A 19,187-nucleotide genomic window follows, 5' to 3' on the forward strand; every position below is an offset into this window, starting at 1 on the left:
ATCCAATGGGAGGCGTATGGTATGACGCAAGGCGAATACAGAGATGAATCCTCAAAATCTCGTCCCTAAAGTAAGACACGGAGGAGGATCCGTGCTCGTCTGGGGTTGTATGAGTGCCTCAGGAGTGGGTCGTCTCCACTTTATCGATGGAGTGATGATCCACAAAGTGTATATTAACATATTAAAGGAAAATCTCCATACTAGTGCGCAGAAAACAATTTATTGTTCAGCAAGGCAACAACTCCAAACATACAGTGGAAAATACTCGATTGTGGCTACTCTATAATACCTTGAAACAGCTTCGCACACCTCCCCAATCCCCAGACATGAACCCCATAGAACATCTATGGTCTGTTCTGGTGACAAGAATCAGAAGGCACAGCTTCTCTACTAAAGAAGGCCTGAGAAAAGCTATTCAAGAAGAATGGGACATAATCAGTCCCGAAGCTACTAACTAACTAACTAACTCTATGGCCTATGGAACCCGGAGGTTCAATGCCGCGTTCACAAAAGCTCTCCACTGACTTCTATAGTCCCGAAGCTACAGAACTACGAACTACTACAGGTGAAATCAATGCCACGAAGACTACAGACAATCATTAACGCACAGGGTAATCCCACAAAATAATAAATAACGTAATATACTTTATAAGCATTAATTCAATCATAAGTGTACGGTGACTTTTTGCGTTTACAAAAAAGGAATTCTCTCTTTTCTTCTTAGCAAAATAGTGATTGTCTTTGTTTGGCCTTTCTCTTGTATATAGAAATAAAATGTATGAATGTGTAGTCTTAATTCTGGTTATATATATATTTTTCACCTCCCGTTCTCATGCTAGCTGTTTTCAATATAAAGTATGCACGGTGTACGAACACTTTCTGCGCTCACTGTAGGTATGTTGACAATAAGCGAATGTTATTAGAATATTTGTTGAGATTTCTTTTCCTTCACTGCCTTTCGCCTGATTAAAAAGTAGTTTGCAGTGCTTTGGAGCAGCTGCAGGTGGGAACGCGATAATGTTTGAGACATACCGGCGACTTTTTTGTGTGTGAAAAGAAGACCTTTCTCATAAAGTAGTAAATAACTGCAGTAGCAATTGTCTACGTAAGTGATAAAGACATATCCAACTACAAGAAACTAATACAGTATATATATTCATTATTGTGTTTCTCTTTTAACAGCTACTAGCTAGGGATGGCCAATTCCAGAATTTTTACTTTCCGGAATCCGGAAAGTGAAATCGGAAAAATTCAAGATCTCGGAAAAATTCCGATTTTTTCTAAATTCCGGATTTTTTCCGAATGTCGGAATTTTTCTGAATTCCGGAATTTTTCCGAAATCCGGATTTTTTTCCGAATTCCGGATTTTTTCTGAATTCCGGAATTTTTCCGAAATCCGGAATTTTTCTGAATTCCGGAATTTTTCCGAAATCCGGAATTTTTCCGAAATCCGGATTTTTTCCGAAATCTGGAATTTTTCTGAATTCCGGATTTTTTCCGAAATCCGGAATTTTTCTGAATTCCGGATTTTTTCCGAATTCCGGAATTTTTCTGAATTTCGGAATTTTTCCGAATTCCGGAATTTTTCCGAAATCCGGAATTTTTCCGAAATCCGGATTTTTTCCGAATTCCGGAAAGTAAATTTTCCGATTCCGGAAAACAAAATTTCCGGAATCCGGATTCCGGAAAATTTTGGCCATCCCTAATATATAGCCTATTCATTATTGTGTTTCTCTTTTAACAGCTACTAGCTAAGGATGGCCAATTCCAGAATGTTTACTTTCCGGAATCCGGAAAGTAAAATCGGAAAAATTTCGGATCTCGGAAAAATTCCGATTTTTTCTAAATTCCGGATTTTTTCCGAATGTCGGAATTTTTCCGAATTCCGGATTTTTCTGAATTCCGGAAATTTTCCGAATTCCGGAATTTTTCCAAAATCCGGAATTTTTCTGAATTCCGGAATTTTTCTGAATTCGGGAATTTTTCTGAATTCCGGAATTTTTCTGAATTCCGGAATTTTTCCGAAATCCGGAATTTTTCCGAATTCCGGAAAGTAAATTTTCCGATTCCGGAAAACAAAATTTCCGGAATCCGGATTCCGGAAAATTTTGGCCATCCCTAATAAATATACTTGATAGAAATCATCAGATGGAAAACAACCAAATTGATCACGTTTTAGTAGATAGAAGAAGACAGTCTAGCATAAGGTTCGATCGTTTAGAGAAACTGACTGTAACACTGATCAGGGACGTACGGAAGGGGGGGACACGGGGGTCCGGACCCCCCCCCCGAAATTTCGACTTTTTAAAAATTTAGCCTAATTTTAGGGGCAATTTTAGCAATTTTAATATAAAATAGCTTCATATTTAGTTTGAACCCCCCCGAAATAAATTCCTGGGTACGCTACTGACACTGATCACTGCCTGGTGGAAGCGATAATAAGAGAGAGTTTATCGTTGAATAAAGGAAATATTGAATATTTGAAAAAGAGAGAGGGTTAATCTAAAGAAATTAGAGGAGAGCCAGATGAGAGGGAAATATTAGTTTTAGTAGATAGAAGACAGTCTAGCATAATGTTCGATCGTTTAGAGGAACTGATCACTGCCTCGATCCTTTAGAGGAGAGCTAGGTGAGAGGGAAATATTAGTTGAATGTCCAATTCAATTTTAGAAGATTCAGAGTGCACTAGTGTTGAGGATACTTGCACTGAGAAAAAATATATGTGGCGTACTTAAAACCGTATGTTACATTTGTAAATCCTGTAGTTTTTGGACTTAATGTACTGCAAACGTATAACTGAAAACGTATTTTATAATACTTTCTGTATAAGTGTATCATCTGTAGGGCTACGTACTTTCCGTATGAAACAATATAGGCGGTCAGGATCACACATACAAGTGAACATGTATATATATATATATATATATATATATATATATATATATATATATATATATATATATATATATATATATATATATATATATAACATATAGCTGACGAAGGTAACATACATATATGTATGTATTAGATATCAGACATCCTGCAACGGCATGATGTAACACCTAAGGGCAGTGCCTATATAGCATACGGATAACGTATGTTCCGTAGTAAGCAAGAGTGTTCCATATATTTGTATATCTGTCCGGAGAACGGATTTTTTTCTCAGTGTGGATTGAAATCAGGGATATCTTTAAATTTCAGCGAAAGAAAATTTATAGCATGCAGAAATATATAGGAACAAACTATGGTTCGACCAGGAATGCACTGAGCTAGCAGAGAAAAGAACAGACAAAATTACGTTGGCTACAAAACCCCGAATTATATAACTACAGAAAATTTCGTTGACATCGTTAATTTTTTTTTTTTTTTTTAACGAAGATACATGACTTTGAAAGCTAAAATTAATAAACTTGAAGATAATAGGAAAAACAAAAACATTCGGGACATGTATAAGGGCATCAATGAATTTAGGAAAGGCTCGCGCTTATATTAAAGAAAACTGACGGAACAATTCTCACTAATACCACTTTGAATAAAAGGTGGAAAGATTTCTTTCACGATTTACTTAACACTTAGCCAAGAACTTACGTTCGTGGAAAAATTGGAATGCTCATATATTCAGAGCCTAATCAAATAGAAATAGGAATTGCTATAAAGAAACGAAAGAAACACCAATCTCCGGGTGTAGACGAAATTCCGGCTGAGTTAACTTTACTTCGAGGGGAAGAATTGTGGAACAAGATACACAAACACATTCTCTTCATCTGGAACAAGGAAGAATTGCCCCAAGAGTGGAAGGAATCAATCATTGCTCCAATTCATAAGAAAGGCGACAAAACTGATTGTAACAATTATCGAGGCATCTCACTTCTGTCAACGTCCTATAAAATGCTTTAAAACATTCTGTTAGCAAGATTGACTCCATACGCAAATGAAATTATTGGAAATTATCAGTACAGATCAGGCGAAATCGATCAACTATCGACCAGATAGTTATCATTCGACAAATACTCTGAAAGAAACGGGAGTGTCAGCACACAGTTATTTATTGATTTCAGAAAGGTCTCTACGATTCGGTTAGGAGAAAAACATTCTACAACATTCTTACAGAATTGGGTTTACCGAACGCGAAAAAGATAATTGGATTAATTAAGATGTGTTTAAATAAATTTCAAAGTACTCAGAAGAGGAAAATACTTGTCCACGAGCTTTCACCTTGAAAATGGTCTGAAATCAGGCAATGCGTCGTCACCATTATTATTCAACTTTGTTCTGGTGTATACTATAAGGAGAATCGAAATTAGCAACCAGGGCCAAGAGCTGAATGGTATTCAACAGGTTAAAGCGTAAGCTGATTATATTTATCTGATAGTGGATGATAGGAGAGCAATAAGAAGAAATGCGGAGGTTTTATTAAACGCTTGCAGGGACATGGGTTTAGAAGTAAGTGCAGAGGAAACTAAATACATGGAAATTCGCCGTGATCGTAATAGGGCCTACTGCAAATTATGAATACGTCAAAATATCAAATAATATTTAAGACAAAATGAATACTTTCAAATATATAGAATCAATATTAACAGACCAAATCATGTCCATAAATAAATGTTCACCGAAAGCAGCGAAGTCGTGCTATTATTCAGTTCAAAATATTTTGTCATCGCGAATTTTGTCGAAGAATTTAAAGCTGTTTATATATATATATATAAGCGACAATCACATAAATTGTGCTGTATAATTGCGAAAGATAGTCGCTTCCGGTATATCACTTTGACCCAGAGACTAAAGTGATGAGAGAACAGTGGAAACATAGCAGTTCTCCCCTTCTCTAAAAATGGTCATGTGCAGCCTTCTGCTAGGAAGGTCATGCTTTCAGTTTTCTGTGATTGCAAGGGCGTTATTCTTAGGGGTTACCTAACTTATGGCCATAATGTAACTGAAACATATTACAGAAGTCTGCTGGAAAAACTTCACGATTCATAAAGGAAAAGCGCTCTGGCATCCTCACCAAAGGTGTTCGCCTGTTAGTCGACAATGCTTCCGCCTACAAAAGCTAGGAAATCATGAATTTTGTCCAATGCCAGGGTACCAATTACTTACCCATCCTCCATATTCAGATTTCTTCTTGTTTCCAAAACTGAAAGAGTTTCTCAGAGGACGACGTTTTTCTTCAGATGCAGAGGTCATTGCTGCAGTGGAGCACTGGGTTTCCAGCCAATGTGACACGTTCTACAAAAAAGGGGTTGTGGAAGCTGAAAGACCGGTCGCAGAAATGTGTTACTTTGCTTGGTGACTTTGTAGAGAAAGACTAATCATATGTCTGCATTTGGCTCTTCTCCCTCAACCCTTTCATAGTGAGGCAAAAACTTACTAATCGCCCCTCGTAAGTCGAATGACGTCTGCGTATGCTACAAGTAACACATTCATCTATATCATATATATTACGAGGGGCTTCTGAAAAACTCGTACTCCAACCCAGGAGTGTAGGTAGAACAATGAAATTGTACAGTTTTGAAAAACATCTCTGCATGTACAAATACAAATTTTCATATTAATAAAGAAATTATTACTGTATTTTTCAGGCCTCTGAAGCGATTATGTGCCCTACCTTCGAATTTCACGAAGATCGGTGAACACTATTGAGAAACATGTAAGGAATTGGCCATATCTCTGTTATCTGTTGACCAAACTCGGTAACCCTTCGAAGGATAACAGATCCACCCGTGTCAAGCAGCATAGGCTGTTTCACTCATTTTTTACGATTTTGAGGGTTATTATTTTCACCCGAGGTCTTCAATTCTTGACATTATTCCTGAAAAATTGCAGAATTTCAGCAAAACGTGTGTGTGTTAGAGATTGTGGGCATTTCTCTGGAACGCGTCGGTAGCATAATTCATAATGACATGGGCATGCGCAAGTTTTAAGGTATGTAGAATGTTTTAATATTGTAGGAGTCTGGGAAACAGTCAGGGGGGGCAGGAGTAGCCACCACAGGGGCGCTCGCTCCCTTGCCTCCTGTGGCGTCGTCCCTGGTTTTGATATTATTTTTACATTGGTAATGTTGAATTTGATCTAGATGAAGTAATTGATCTGATTGATGTTCGATTGTGAAACTTAAAAAGGAAATAAATATCCAATCCGTCCAACACAAAAACCACAAATCACTGCAACAATTGTATTTAATACAAGTTATAAGTTATCATTACCACTTTTATCCTTGCAAAATCTACATATTATCTATACCAATCAATAAAAATAAATTTGTCAGTCATGTCTGTATCTTATTTAAAAATATAAGTAAAATTATTTACTTTGGTACCACAACATATTACAACTTATTATATTGCATATGGAACTAAACTACCTTAATAAGATTTCGAGATGCACGTTTCCATCTTTTGGAAACAAAATCATTGTCAAAACACAGGATCTTAGCAGATTCTCCGTTTCTACTCTTGTTTCTGTTTATAGTTGTTTTGATCTGGTAAGGAATTGAAAATGACGCATCTGATTGTCACATAGTAATGGCTAAGAAATACTATTTTTGCTTAAAACTTTGCTTTCCATTGAAAATGAAGAAAGAAACTATAACGGTAACCAAGAAAGTTCAGTCACTGTGTTCCATTTTCCCTCACATCGTGAGCTGAATGCGAATGGAGATAACGCGAAGGTAATTTGTTGGTGTGTATGTCCAACATATTACCTGGTCAAGGGCGCCCATGTTGTGGTTTCTTAGGGGAAGGGGGCAAGCAAAAGCAACATTTCAAATATAGTTTCAAATTTTGCTGTAACTATTCTAAAAATTATATTGGGTTTTCGATATTCCGAAGTACAATTTCCTCTAGGGGGCGAGCGCCACACCTTACCCCCCTGATGGGCGCCTTGTACCTGATTCTGGCAGTTCAGTTAAACCATGAACTTGGTAAGTACAGAGTGAACATGGGGCCTCCACCGAGCGTCATAAAGGTGTATATGCTGTACGAATTCAAACTGGAGTCAAACGCCGCTGCAGCGAGGTGGAAGATATGGAGGTGTCGTGACTACGCGGACAGTGCAGCGGTGGTTTAATAAGTTTAAGGAAGGACAACTTGGGAAACAATACAATTTGGGTCGATAAGTCCCACATGATTTGACTCCGAACCAGAAGGCAACGCGAGCAGACTCCTGTGTTTCTTTTCTGTCTCGTCTGAGAAAGGAGCCATTTCTGAACAGGGTGTTGACATTTGATGAGAAGTGGGTCCTGTATGAAGCTCCATGGCGACGTCATCATTGGTTAGCATCGCATGAACCAGTTCGAAAACAGCCGAAACCAGCACTATACCAGAAGAAGGTCCTCCTGTGTGTTTGGTGGACTGCTCCGCGACATCGTGCATTTTTAACTGCTACCAGCTGGTCAGAGCATCAATACAACTGTGTACTGTCAGCAGTTGAATCGTGTTTAAGAAAAACTCAAAACTTTGGAGCCAGCACTTCTGAATCGCAGAAAGGTCCTCCTGTTATAGGATAACGCTAAGCCTCACGCGTGGCTACGTGGCTAGGGTGACCCGGGACACCATTGCATACACCGTACTCCTCGGACGTTGCACCGTACGATTATCACCTGTTCCATTTCTTGAATAATCGTCTTGGAACACCAGTTCAAATCCCTAGTAAAGGAGCAAAATGTGCTTGATACCTTCTTCGCTTCACAGGCCACCAAGTTCTACCGCGATGGAATCCACGACCTTCCAGAACGTTGAAAGAAGACCGTCGATAGTGATGAGGACTATTTTTGATCTTTCAGGTACGTGTTAGTTGACATAACGATGTTCGAAGGTAGTGGGTAAAAAAGCGACAGAGGTTTCTTGGTTACCTTTATAGTGTTTGAGTTTTTTAAAAAAAAGCGGGAAAATGAACTGAATCTTAGTAGCACTTGGCTACAATAATAGTTATAAGATGAACATTTGTGTGATATTAACTTATTGTGTCTTTATCGTAAAAATGAAGGTTCTTTTTGTATTCTGCATAATTCCAATTCTCTCTGTTTCGTAATGGCGTTACGGACCAACTTAATAGAAAACTCAATATGGACGCATTTAAAGTCAGCTACCAGTTTAGACAATCTATAGGTAAAAGGTAACACTTGAAAGAAAAAAACAATTGGCATTCCTTTTTATTGCGGTTACTTTTCATTATCATATTGTTTATGATGTTCAAAATATGTTAATTTTTCAAGGATGTTATAAATAGAGGATCTGCCCATATGTATCTTCATCCTATTAAATCGATGAAGCCAAAAACAACCGAGCATCGGCACGTCTGATTGGCTACTCTCGTTTCTGCGATTGTCTGATTGGATACTTTCGTTTCCGCCATGACTGTTGGCACAAAACATTGCGAGCCTATTGGGTGGAGTGGGCAGAGTAGGGGTGGCGAAACTGTGACGTATGGCTTCAAGATTTTGTTGTAAGGACAGATCCTCTATTTTATAAGATCCTTGTAATTTTTAATTTTCCTATCCATATAAAACACAAAAATATTATTATAATAATATTTTCTTAAGTTGCAGAAAATGCGATAAAAAAAACTTAGAAATTGTTACGCAAATGTAAAATTGTTTAGCAATTTGCGACGCAGAAACTAAAATCTAAACAAATAATAATAATAAAAAAACGTTGATAAATACTGTATAAATAGATCTGCGCCCCTCACTCGGAAAATTTCAGGATCCCCCCCCCCCCTGTCCACAAGACGTCGTAATTCTCCTAGTTCTCTCTCGAATATATTGTGAAAATGTAGATTTTCGCTTATACACAAATGGAAAAACTATTTTTTTTTTTTTTTTTGCTTTAGTTTTTCGTTTAATGGAAGAAAGTTTCAAGTTTTCTTGTATGTTATGGTCAATACTATTGTTTTTTGAATGTATATAGGATGTTCACTATGTAAGATAGGACTTATGAAATTATGTGTTGCGGATGAACCGAATATTAATGTGAGCAACCAAGGACGCCCATCAAGTGGGCAAGGTGAGGCGCTCGCCCACCTAGAGGAAATTGTACTTCAGAATATTGAAAATCCAATAGGATGTTTACATTAGTTACAGCAAAATTTGAAACTATTTTTGAAACGTCGCTTATACTTGCTCCCCCGTTGGAAACTACAACATGGGCACCCTTGTGAGCAACTGTATATATGTGTGTGTTTGTGTGTGTAATGAAATGAAATCTTTTAAGTTTTACGTCCCACAATTATGCCGGCTAGGCTAAAGTAGTCGGTGATGATGAGAAATAAAGGAAATTGTGGAAAAAGAAAGTGGGTTGAAACAGGAGAACCGCGAGAAAACCCACGCGCACGGTGTTTCTCTATCACAAAGCTCACTTAGCGCGAGTTTGGATCGAACCAAGGACGCTATGCACCAGATGTGAACGCTCTTCCACTGAGTCCCCATGTGTGCATACTTTGGACACAGGTTGTTTTACAAATAAACTTGTAACTCTATCAGTAGCATGTGGCTCCAAAATGCCTCTTTATTTTTTCAAATAAGAGTTTTGTATTATTTGATGTAACAAATTGCCACCCGATGTTTTCAACATATTTATGAAGAGAACATAAAACGTAACTATATATATATATATATATATATATATATATATATATATATATATATATATATATATATATATATATATATATATATATATATATATATGCACTTCATTAAAATTGTCTTTTGGATAATATGAAAAGCATATAAGCTTTATTTTGTCTGAGTACAAAGGGCACTAAAAAATAGGGATCATACGGTTGTTATCCGTTGGTTTGCATCAAGACAAAGAACGCCAGCAAACGTTAAGATAATCCCTACTACCCGTTGCATGTGATTCTGTATACCTATCTTTTGCGATTTAATAATTCTTACCATAGAACGTTGCTGTTTCATATTACACAAAGAAAGAAAAAAAATACTCTGTGCTAATTCGCATCCGTCATACCACAGTCTACTTGTACTCCCTCTGGTGAGTGGAATCTGTACTATCAGTGTGAACCTATAAGCCATGGTGCATACAAAACATTCATTGCTAGGCTGTTTGAATACTGATTTAGCATTAAAGCTATACTGCGAGAGGATTGTAAGCTATTATAGAGATAAAATCGTATTATTGTGTTTACATAGCTCCCTCTCGACAGCCAGCAACAAAGGTAGACAAAACCAATTTTTCATGCTCAATCCCAGCTCACTTTTCCTCCCCAACCCTAGTCGCGTGTTATTCTCTTCGCTTCACGTAACCCTAAACTTCAAAATCAGCCACATGTAATGTGTGGTCTTTTACGCGGACTTGCCGTAGAGACTACTGTGGTAATATAGCAGAGAAATGTATACATACCAGGATAATATGTGGACCGAAGCTATTCATATATGTGAGTATCCGGAGATCATTTTGAGGTGTAGATTGCACACGCTCCATTTAAATAACACAACTAGCAGAACTGATATGTTCGGTAAAGGTAGGTTATATGACAAAAAGAATGGTGATATCACATGTTGTCCGTATGTACTGAGTTTATTAACATCCTAATTGCACAAGACATTCTAAACCGAGATCATCACGTGATGAAACAAGAAAGGATCTTTTGTTGCCATATATTTTGTTGAATAACAAAATTCTGTAAACTCGACAGCTGTATTGGAGACTTACAATATTCATTCAATCACTCCTACCAATTGAATAACAAAGCAAATCTAAATATGGGATCTTTCCTGATAAAATACGAGGTACGGGCTACTACACTAAACTTTATCGCTCCAATTTCTTAAATCAAGTAATGTTTGAACCATTACTGACATGTTTGCTTATGAAATACTAGCAGAATGCCTGTTTTTCGCACGGGGAGAACATGTTTCAGTTTGGACATAAAGGGCACCAAAACTTTCACAAATCAACTTAGGGACCCAGAAAGCTATGAATTCGACACTAATATCAGCCATTTTCAATCACTTTTACATCCCCCCCCCCCCTTAGGAGTACTAATGGAGACTGAATTTAGATTTAAACGACATCGGAAGTGTTATTGTTTCTCTCAGTGACCCTGAAAACTATAGATTCAACACTAATATCGGTTATTTTCGATCATTTTGATATATCACTCCCTCCCCCTCCCCTAAGTTGAACCATCAAAGTGAAATGACAAAAACCATCCCAGGTCCGAACCTCGTCCATGTTGAAAATTTGATGGAGATAGGTCCGGTGCTTCAAGGGTTATTAAGTCACAAACATAGTCACTTTCATTTATATATATATGGATAGATAGATTAAGAAAATTATAATAGACGAGCAATTTACTCCTTGTGAATTTTTTTATGAGTATCCACTTACGTCACATTATAAGGTTGTTAATGAAATATGAACAAACTCTTCAGAGTCGTATTTGAGAAAATTGTCAAAAGAAAGAAGAGACAAGTCATGCCTAGGAATATATTACCGCTAATGTATCTTTTCATGAGAAATTACTTCTCTCATATTGTAGGCTTCTTATTGTAACATTTATTTAAGAAATGTGAGTAAAATAGCGAGAGTCGTTTCTGAGGAATAAGAATTCATCCCAAAAGTAAACTATTCCTTTTTTTTTTTTTTTTTTTTTTTTTTTTTTTTTTTTTTTTTGAAGAATTAGTTATTCCATATTCCATATATGAGTTATTCCATTCTTAGCGCTATTCGTGAGTGCTTTCTTTAAGAACTATGAACAAAATCTTTTGAGTCGTCACTGAGAAAATCCCAAAAGTAAACTACACCTAATTTTTTTCCGGAAAAATACGTAGCTTATACCATTATGTAAAGTTGCTAATGAAATAACGATATGCGCAATATGAACGAAATTTTTTAGCCGTTTTCGAGAGGAGAGAAATTTCTGACTCTGTCACCTTTCAGTAAACTACCCTTAATTTTGGAAGTAGCACGAAAATTCGAAAGAGCATCCTGGAAATAGTGAGACGGTATGCGATGGTATGCCATACCACCTCTGGTTTTTAAGTTATGAAGGCATACCGCCTCTGGTTTTTAAGTGATCAAGACATACCGTCACAGGAGAGTAGATGCTAAATACCAAATTAATTAATCCATTTTAAACACACTAATTGACGAATAGCTTTGCACGTAAAAAGAGTTTATTTCTTACGTAGAAATAATTTCTAAGCTGACAACATTGACATCTTTTTCTTGCCTTTTGTTTTTAAAACGCGGTATCTTCAAAGAAGTTCATCTAGTTTATATTTTGATGTGCCATATTGAATTGTTTCTTTCGGTATGTGTGTGTGTCTTCTTGTCTTAATTCATATAAATGTCATGTTTTGAGCATGAGCAGATTTAGGAGTTGTCTGATGTGGGAGCGATTCTTCCGGGGGTTTGGAATACCTCTCAGTCGAGTGGGGGGTGTCCAGGAAATGGTTAATATTGTAATATCCCATGTGATGTTATAAACAAAGAAGACTTCACACCAGATGGACCTGGTGTTCGGCAAGAAGACTTCACACCAGATGGACCTACAATCACTCAGGGGACTCTTGATTCAGCTTTTCTGCTCTCATTTTTCCCAGGATACTTTGTGGCCGGTGACGTCACGTGGAGGTATCGCGATATTTTTGAACAGAAGAGGCGAAATACTGGATAAACAATTTCGCTTGTTTCAAGATGGGCAAAAATAATCTTAATTGCACAACAGTTCATTTTAATAACAGAGGAAGCAATACAAATGAAATAATGTTCCATCGATTCCCTAAAAGTGATGAATTTCGAACATGATGGATTTCCCACTGTAAGCAAAATAACACTTTTAATATGGATAATGCATGAATATGTTCTGGTGACCTTTCACCACAGGATTATCAAAGGGTTTTAGAAATGAGTTTCTAGGTTTCCCGCAAAAGTAGTGTTTAAGATCTGACGCTGTTCCTTCATTATTGAGACCAAACCGGCACAGGGAAAAAATAAACTAGACGTTAGTCAAGTTGAAAAACAGGTGTATAACAACAATAATTTACTTTATTGAGATTTGTTTCTGAGGGCCTCAAACTTAAGGGGCCTTATGCAGAGTCGTTTTGACGCGTTATTAGTGCCATACTAAAGAGTTCGACTAACATATGTTTCCTGCAGTAGTCAGGCCTTTAGTTCGACGCTAATCATACGTCAAAACAAGTCCGCATAAGGCCCAAGGAGTTTATGTACGTAAAGCGAGGTGGAAGAGGGTACCAACAAGAATATAAATGAATACTCTCATATATTCTTTTGTTTAAATTTTATTCTTAAGCTTTGTTGAGTATCTGAATCATTATTCTGGCAAAGTGCTCAAAGTACACTTTGAGCAGAACACTCATAGGAACCTATTACGAACCAAACTTAACCTAACCTAATCTAATCTTGTCTAAACGAACCGTACTTGTTACGTACAAATTACCTTGATTTTATTCCTTCTCCAACGCCACATCGCGTGATAAGATCACTTGTTCTGCTCAAAGTGCACTCTTACCATTATTCGTGTAACTGAAGGGCTGACCGACAGAGGGGGCTAAGCCACGAAAACTAAATTCCAAGAAATCGAAGGGTAAAGTGGAGGACAAATAACTGCAAATTTTTCCCTGTGAAGGTGGTTCTTTTATGTATGTATACCACTCTAGAGATATCTGTGCAACTCGTAACTTGTAATACATAATATAAAGTGTGTTGTATTGAGTAATAAACGAATATTAATAATGTAAAGGAAATATTTTGCAGTGACGATATCTGACAGTTCGATTAATACACCCTAAATACAAAAGGTTAGGTTAGATTTCTAACCTAACCTAACCAAATTAAGTTAGGTTCGGTTATATTAGGTTAAGGTAGATTAGATTTTTAATGTAACCTATCATATCCTAACACAGCCTGACCTAATTTGTTATTACATACCCGGAATCCCGGAATCTTTGAATTATGTTGCTTAAGGTAGATTAGATTTCTAACGTAACCTAACCTATCCTAACAGTTTCTGACCTAATTTATTACATACCCGGAATCTCTGAATACTTTGAATTATGTATGCTTAAGGTAGATTAGATTACTAACGTAACCTAACCTATCCTAACACAACCTAACCTAATTTGTTATTACATACCTGAAACCGAATCTGTTAATAATTTGAATTATAGTTGCTTTATGTATTTTATTACCTGAAATGCTGTCATGGAAAGGATTGGTTTATGGAAAGTATTTGAACTCCTTCCCCCCTTAGAATTCACGTTTCAATGAAAGAGTAATGACAAAAATCTATAATGTCACCCTTTCCCTACGCCCAAAGAGGATGAATTTGGATTTAAACCGTGTCGGGAGGGTCACTATTTATTTCAGTGACATTAAAATTATGGACTGGACACTAATTTCGGATTTTTTCGATTATTTGTCGTCTCCTTCGTATCTTTTCTCACCTCCGAGCCGAAAAATAATAAGCTCCTAAGTTAGTCCTGGGCAGGGGCGGCTTTAGGATTTTAATTTTGGGTGGGCCCGCTGCCTCGCTGATGGATACATACAAACATTTGATTGATTAATAACAGTAGGAAATTACTCTTACAGTAGTGGTTGATACTATTTGTTAAAAAATTATCTACCATTAATATATTTACTCTTTAGTATATTTACCAAAGTATATTTATTTATACTTTAGTATATTTAGTAAAAAATATATTTACTCTTTAGTGTATCTTTTAGCGTTTATATACTTTTGAAAATTTTTGGGTAGGCCTGTGCCTACCTGGCCTACCCGCTGAAGCCGCCACTGGGCCTAGGCGCATTAAAGTACCAAAAATACTTGGTACTTCAAGTTGGTCGAGGAGGAGTTAGCAGTCAAACATTCTTACAGTGATTTTTATTTATATGAATAGAAAATGTCCTTTCTTCAGCTTAAAGCAATGGAAGAGTTTATATACCGAGTTTCATCTTTCTAACTTAATAGCCTCGGGAACCTTTTCTACCCACTTAGGATTCGCCCTTCAATCAAAGTAATGTGACAAAAATCTTAGGCCAGGTCAACCCGTGTACTAAAAATGGAAAAATCGACCCAAAGTTCTAGGAAAAGTTAGAGACCAAAGATTATATTCATTTTTATTTGTATAAATAATTAATCATTATTGACGGTATTTATTTATCATATTATATTATATTGTGTTATCTGTGAGTAAAAAAAAAAACTCATTCTTTGCATTTGGTAAGACAAGGAAGTTCATAATTATATTGTTTTGAATCCAGTTTTAAGAGTAAAGCGCGAAGTGTAACAAGCAGGCAAGCGAAGAAAATCTTCAACGATACCTCCACATGACGTCACGGACAAGAAGCCAATCAGAACGCTAATCGCGAACTGAGGCTACCTGTTATTTTATATACCTTGCAATCACTTGCAGACGACGGCTTCTAGCCCCTCCCACGGAGTAGAAGACGACATTGGAGCAGCAGCGCCACCGCCACCCAAGGAGCCCTATACATTGGATGGACAAAGGCAATCAGTACCAGTTTTCTGGTTACCCTCCTCTAGTCTGCTTCAGGACTATAGGAGTAATCTAACCCCAGGGCCTCTAGTCTGCTTCGGGACTACGCCTATCCTCTCTCCTGGCTTAGCCTGCTCGGGGCTCTGACTGGGAATCCCAACCTCGGCCACTTAACCTACTTCGGAGCTCTGTTGGCCAACTAACCTACCCACTGCTTGCTTCGGAGCTTTGGGCACCTAATACCACTCTGCCTAGCCTGCTTCGGGGCTCTGATGGAGATCCTGTCTGCGACCTTACGGTCAAAGACCACCTATAACTAACCTTTGATATTAGAGAGGTTAATTTGTACAGTATTTTGTGAAAATATTTTTATAGAAAAATTTTATAATAAAATTGGTAGTGGTAGATCGATTCCGGACCCTCTTTCTATTAACGCTCTACCTATACCTATATGGGACAAAGTTTTACATGGTAGAGGCTTTGATCGGCTCTGTTATATTCTGAATACTCCCCTACCGGACAGTATTTTTGTTGACTTGACAGTGAACTCTTTTTTTAAGGTATGTGATTTTCTTAAGTGTACAGTTAGTGAAATTAGTAACTCGTACTTGACTTTATTTTAATGCATACCTCATACTAGAACAGGAAAGAACACTTTCCCGGAGGACGGTCCAAATATGGAGCAGAATTCGCGCTCTTCTTTTAATATAGCGCACCTCACTAAATATTCGGGACACGTTACGGAAGACCCCGATAGATTCTTTATGCTTTTCGACCATTTAGCGTTATTGCATTCTTGGAATGCAGAGAAAAAGAAAGAACTATTACTAATGTATTTACAAGAAATGGTGCTCGATTTAGTGCTACAATTAAAGGCCCAGAACCAATTAGATGCACTTAATTACGAAGAATTAAAGGATAAATTAGTTGACTTGAGTAGGCCAAAATTACCGGCATATCGGGCGGAATTTGAAATTTTTCAGGTCCAACAGGGGGAAAATGAGCCAATAGATGCGTATTTTCTTAGGAAATAATTTCTTACGTAGAAAGTTGGGTGTGCAGCAAAAAGAAAGTTTTCTTACATTACTTAAATTGTACGCGACCTTATCTCTTTCTTCCTAAGGTTACTATTCGAAGCAATTGATAACTTGAACATCCTTGCATTTTTAGACAGTTTATGATTAACAAATAACAAAATCTCTATGAATAAGTACATGAATTCTGATACCCATCTCCCAATGAAACTATCAATAAAAAACTCATGTCCCTAGAGAAGCCGTTACCTTCTGCGGCCCAGCCATCTTCGGATGGGAATGAAATTGCACTTCAAGCAACAATCCCCCCCCCAAAAAATGACATGATTTGACTATCTTGGGTTGTAGTAGTTGCGCCTGTTACCTGGTGACGTGGTCATCAAGTATTTCTTTTCTATTTTGGATAACAATGATCTGAGTTATATAATTTGCTGTGACTAAAGATTAATATAATTACTACACAAATTTATTTCTGTATTTACCTGAGTTTATTCTTAGGGTATTTTTTTCGGATAATTTGCTCAAAAACGACTCAAGACGATTTTGGTATTTTTTTTTTTTTTAAATAAACTAGCTGAACCTGTGCACTCTACACAGCACATCATTCACATATGAGCATGAATCTCTTTGTCATTCCTCATATTTGTACATGTCCCTTTACAGACACAAATGAAAGACGTCTTGATAAAAATCGGCAAGGGGTACCATAAACGGGAGATTTTTTCATTATCTCCCAACGATTGCAAGATTGAGTCTACTTCCGGTTAGAGTTGTTAATTCTTGTATGATCAATGCTTTCTTTGTTTTTTGCATGCAGTATGTAATAAACAAATACATTACATACACAATTAATTATAATGTCAGTGATATATGGTGTTCATTGGGCAACACACTCCAAATAATAAAAATTCTTCATATAGCCCGGAGAAATGGTGATTTTTCGTTTTTCATTATCAAACGCCTGAAAGATATACAACCCCCGTATACAACTATGTTGTGCTGGAATGTATGACTCATAGGATATGATACTTTTTAAAATTTCAACACTTTCAGTATACACATAAAAGATGTAATAAAGAAATAACGGCCGAGGATTTTAAATATTCAATTAGAACTGGACAATCTATACAAAATTTGGAAACGATCAGCGAAATCGGTACGTTTATAGCATTTATGGTTTTCGAGACCTCATTGTCGAAAGAATTGGAGACAAACATATAAACTTTTCTTTGGAGACAAACATATAAACCCATGATTTTAATATATAGACTAGCTGAACCTGCGCTCTCTACACAGCGCATCATTCACATATGAGCATGAATCATCTTGTTATTAGTCATATCTGTACATGTCCCTTTAAAGACACAAGTGAAAGCCGTCTTGATAAAAAAAAATGGCAAGAGATACCATAAAGGGGAGATTTTGTCGATTACTTTTCCAATATCTCGCACCGTTTGCAAGATTTGAGCCTACTTCCGGTTGGAGTTTTTAAGTCATGTATGATGAGTGTTTCCTTTCTTCTTGCATGCAGTATGTAATAAACAAATACATTACATACACAATTAATTATAATGTCAGTGATATATGGTGTTCATTGGGCAAAACACTCCAAACAATGAAGATCCAACTTAGAGCGGAAAAATGGTTATCCTTCGTTTTTCATTATCATTTGGCAATGAAACAAACGCCTGAGAGGTATGCAACCCATACATACAATTATGTGGTGTTGGAATGTATAATGTGTAGGATATGAAGCTTTAGTTTTTTTCTTTTTTAATTTCAACACTTCCATTATAGCCATAAAAATGTAATAAAGAAATAATGGCCATGTTTTTTTTTAAATATTCAATTAGAACTAGACAATCTATATAAAATTTTCAATCGATCAGTGTAAACGTCATCTTTCTAGAGCCTATAGTTTCCGAGATCTAATTGTCGAAAGGATTGGCCACAAACATATAAACGCCCACAAACGTATAGTTTAAAAGAACTCCAAAGATGGCAGCACAATTCATTTGCATTGATTTTGGAAAAGGCTTATTAAAATACAAAGGCTTTGAACAATAATTTTTAAAAAATAAACTTTATATGAAAAAAAAGGTCTACTTAAATAATTTATTTAAAGTACACATAGTTTAAAATATTTGTTTCCGTTTAACATGAAATCAAAAATCACCGTAAATCAAAGGTTTGAAATCAAAGTTTATAGGTTGAAGCTCAGGCGCTTTTGTTACTATTGTGGCATTTTAATATATAGAGTTTCAGTGATAACCTGATAATATGGCATAACTCGTTTGACCTGAAAAATCAATGCGAAGTAGTTTATTTTTGACGTGAGTTTCTCGAACGATTTTCTCAAAATGACTCATGCGATTTTCTTCATATTTCAGAAATAGATATTCCATTAATAACTCTAGAACACTGTATAAATTATTCCTTACGAAAAAAAAATCACTAGGCGTTATTCTCTCTTTCGGATGAACTTTTTTTCAGACTACTTTCTCAAAAATGACTCAGGCGATTTTCTTCATATTTCATGAGTAAATATTTCATTAATATTCGTATACTTTTTTGAGTTTTACGTCTCACGGTTATGCCGGCTAGGCTAAAGAAGACGGTGATGATGAGAAATGAATGAAATGGTGGAATGAAGAAAGTAGGAG

This window comes from Thermobia domestica, chromosome 13, assembly GCF_964235325.1.
Source record: "Thermobia domestica chromosome 13, izTheDome1.hap1.1, whole genome shotgun sequence".
Taxonomy (NCBI): Eukaryota; Metazoa; Arthropoda; class Insecta; order Zygentoma; family Lepismatidae; genus Thermobia; species Thermobia domestica.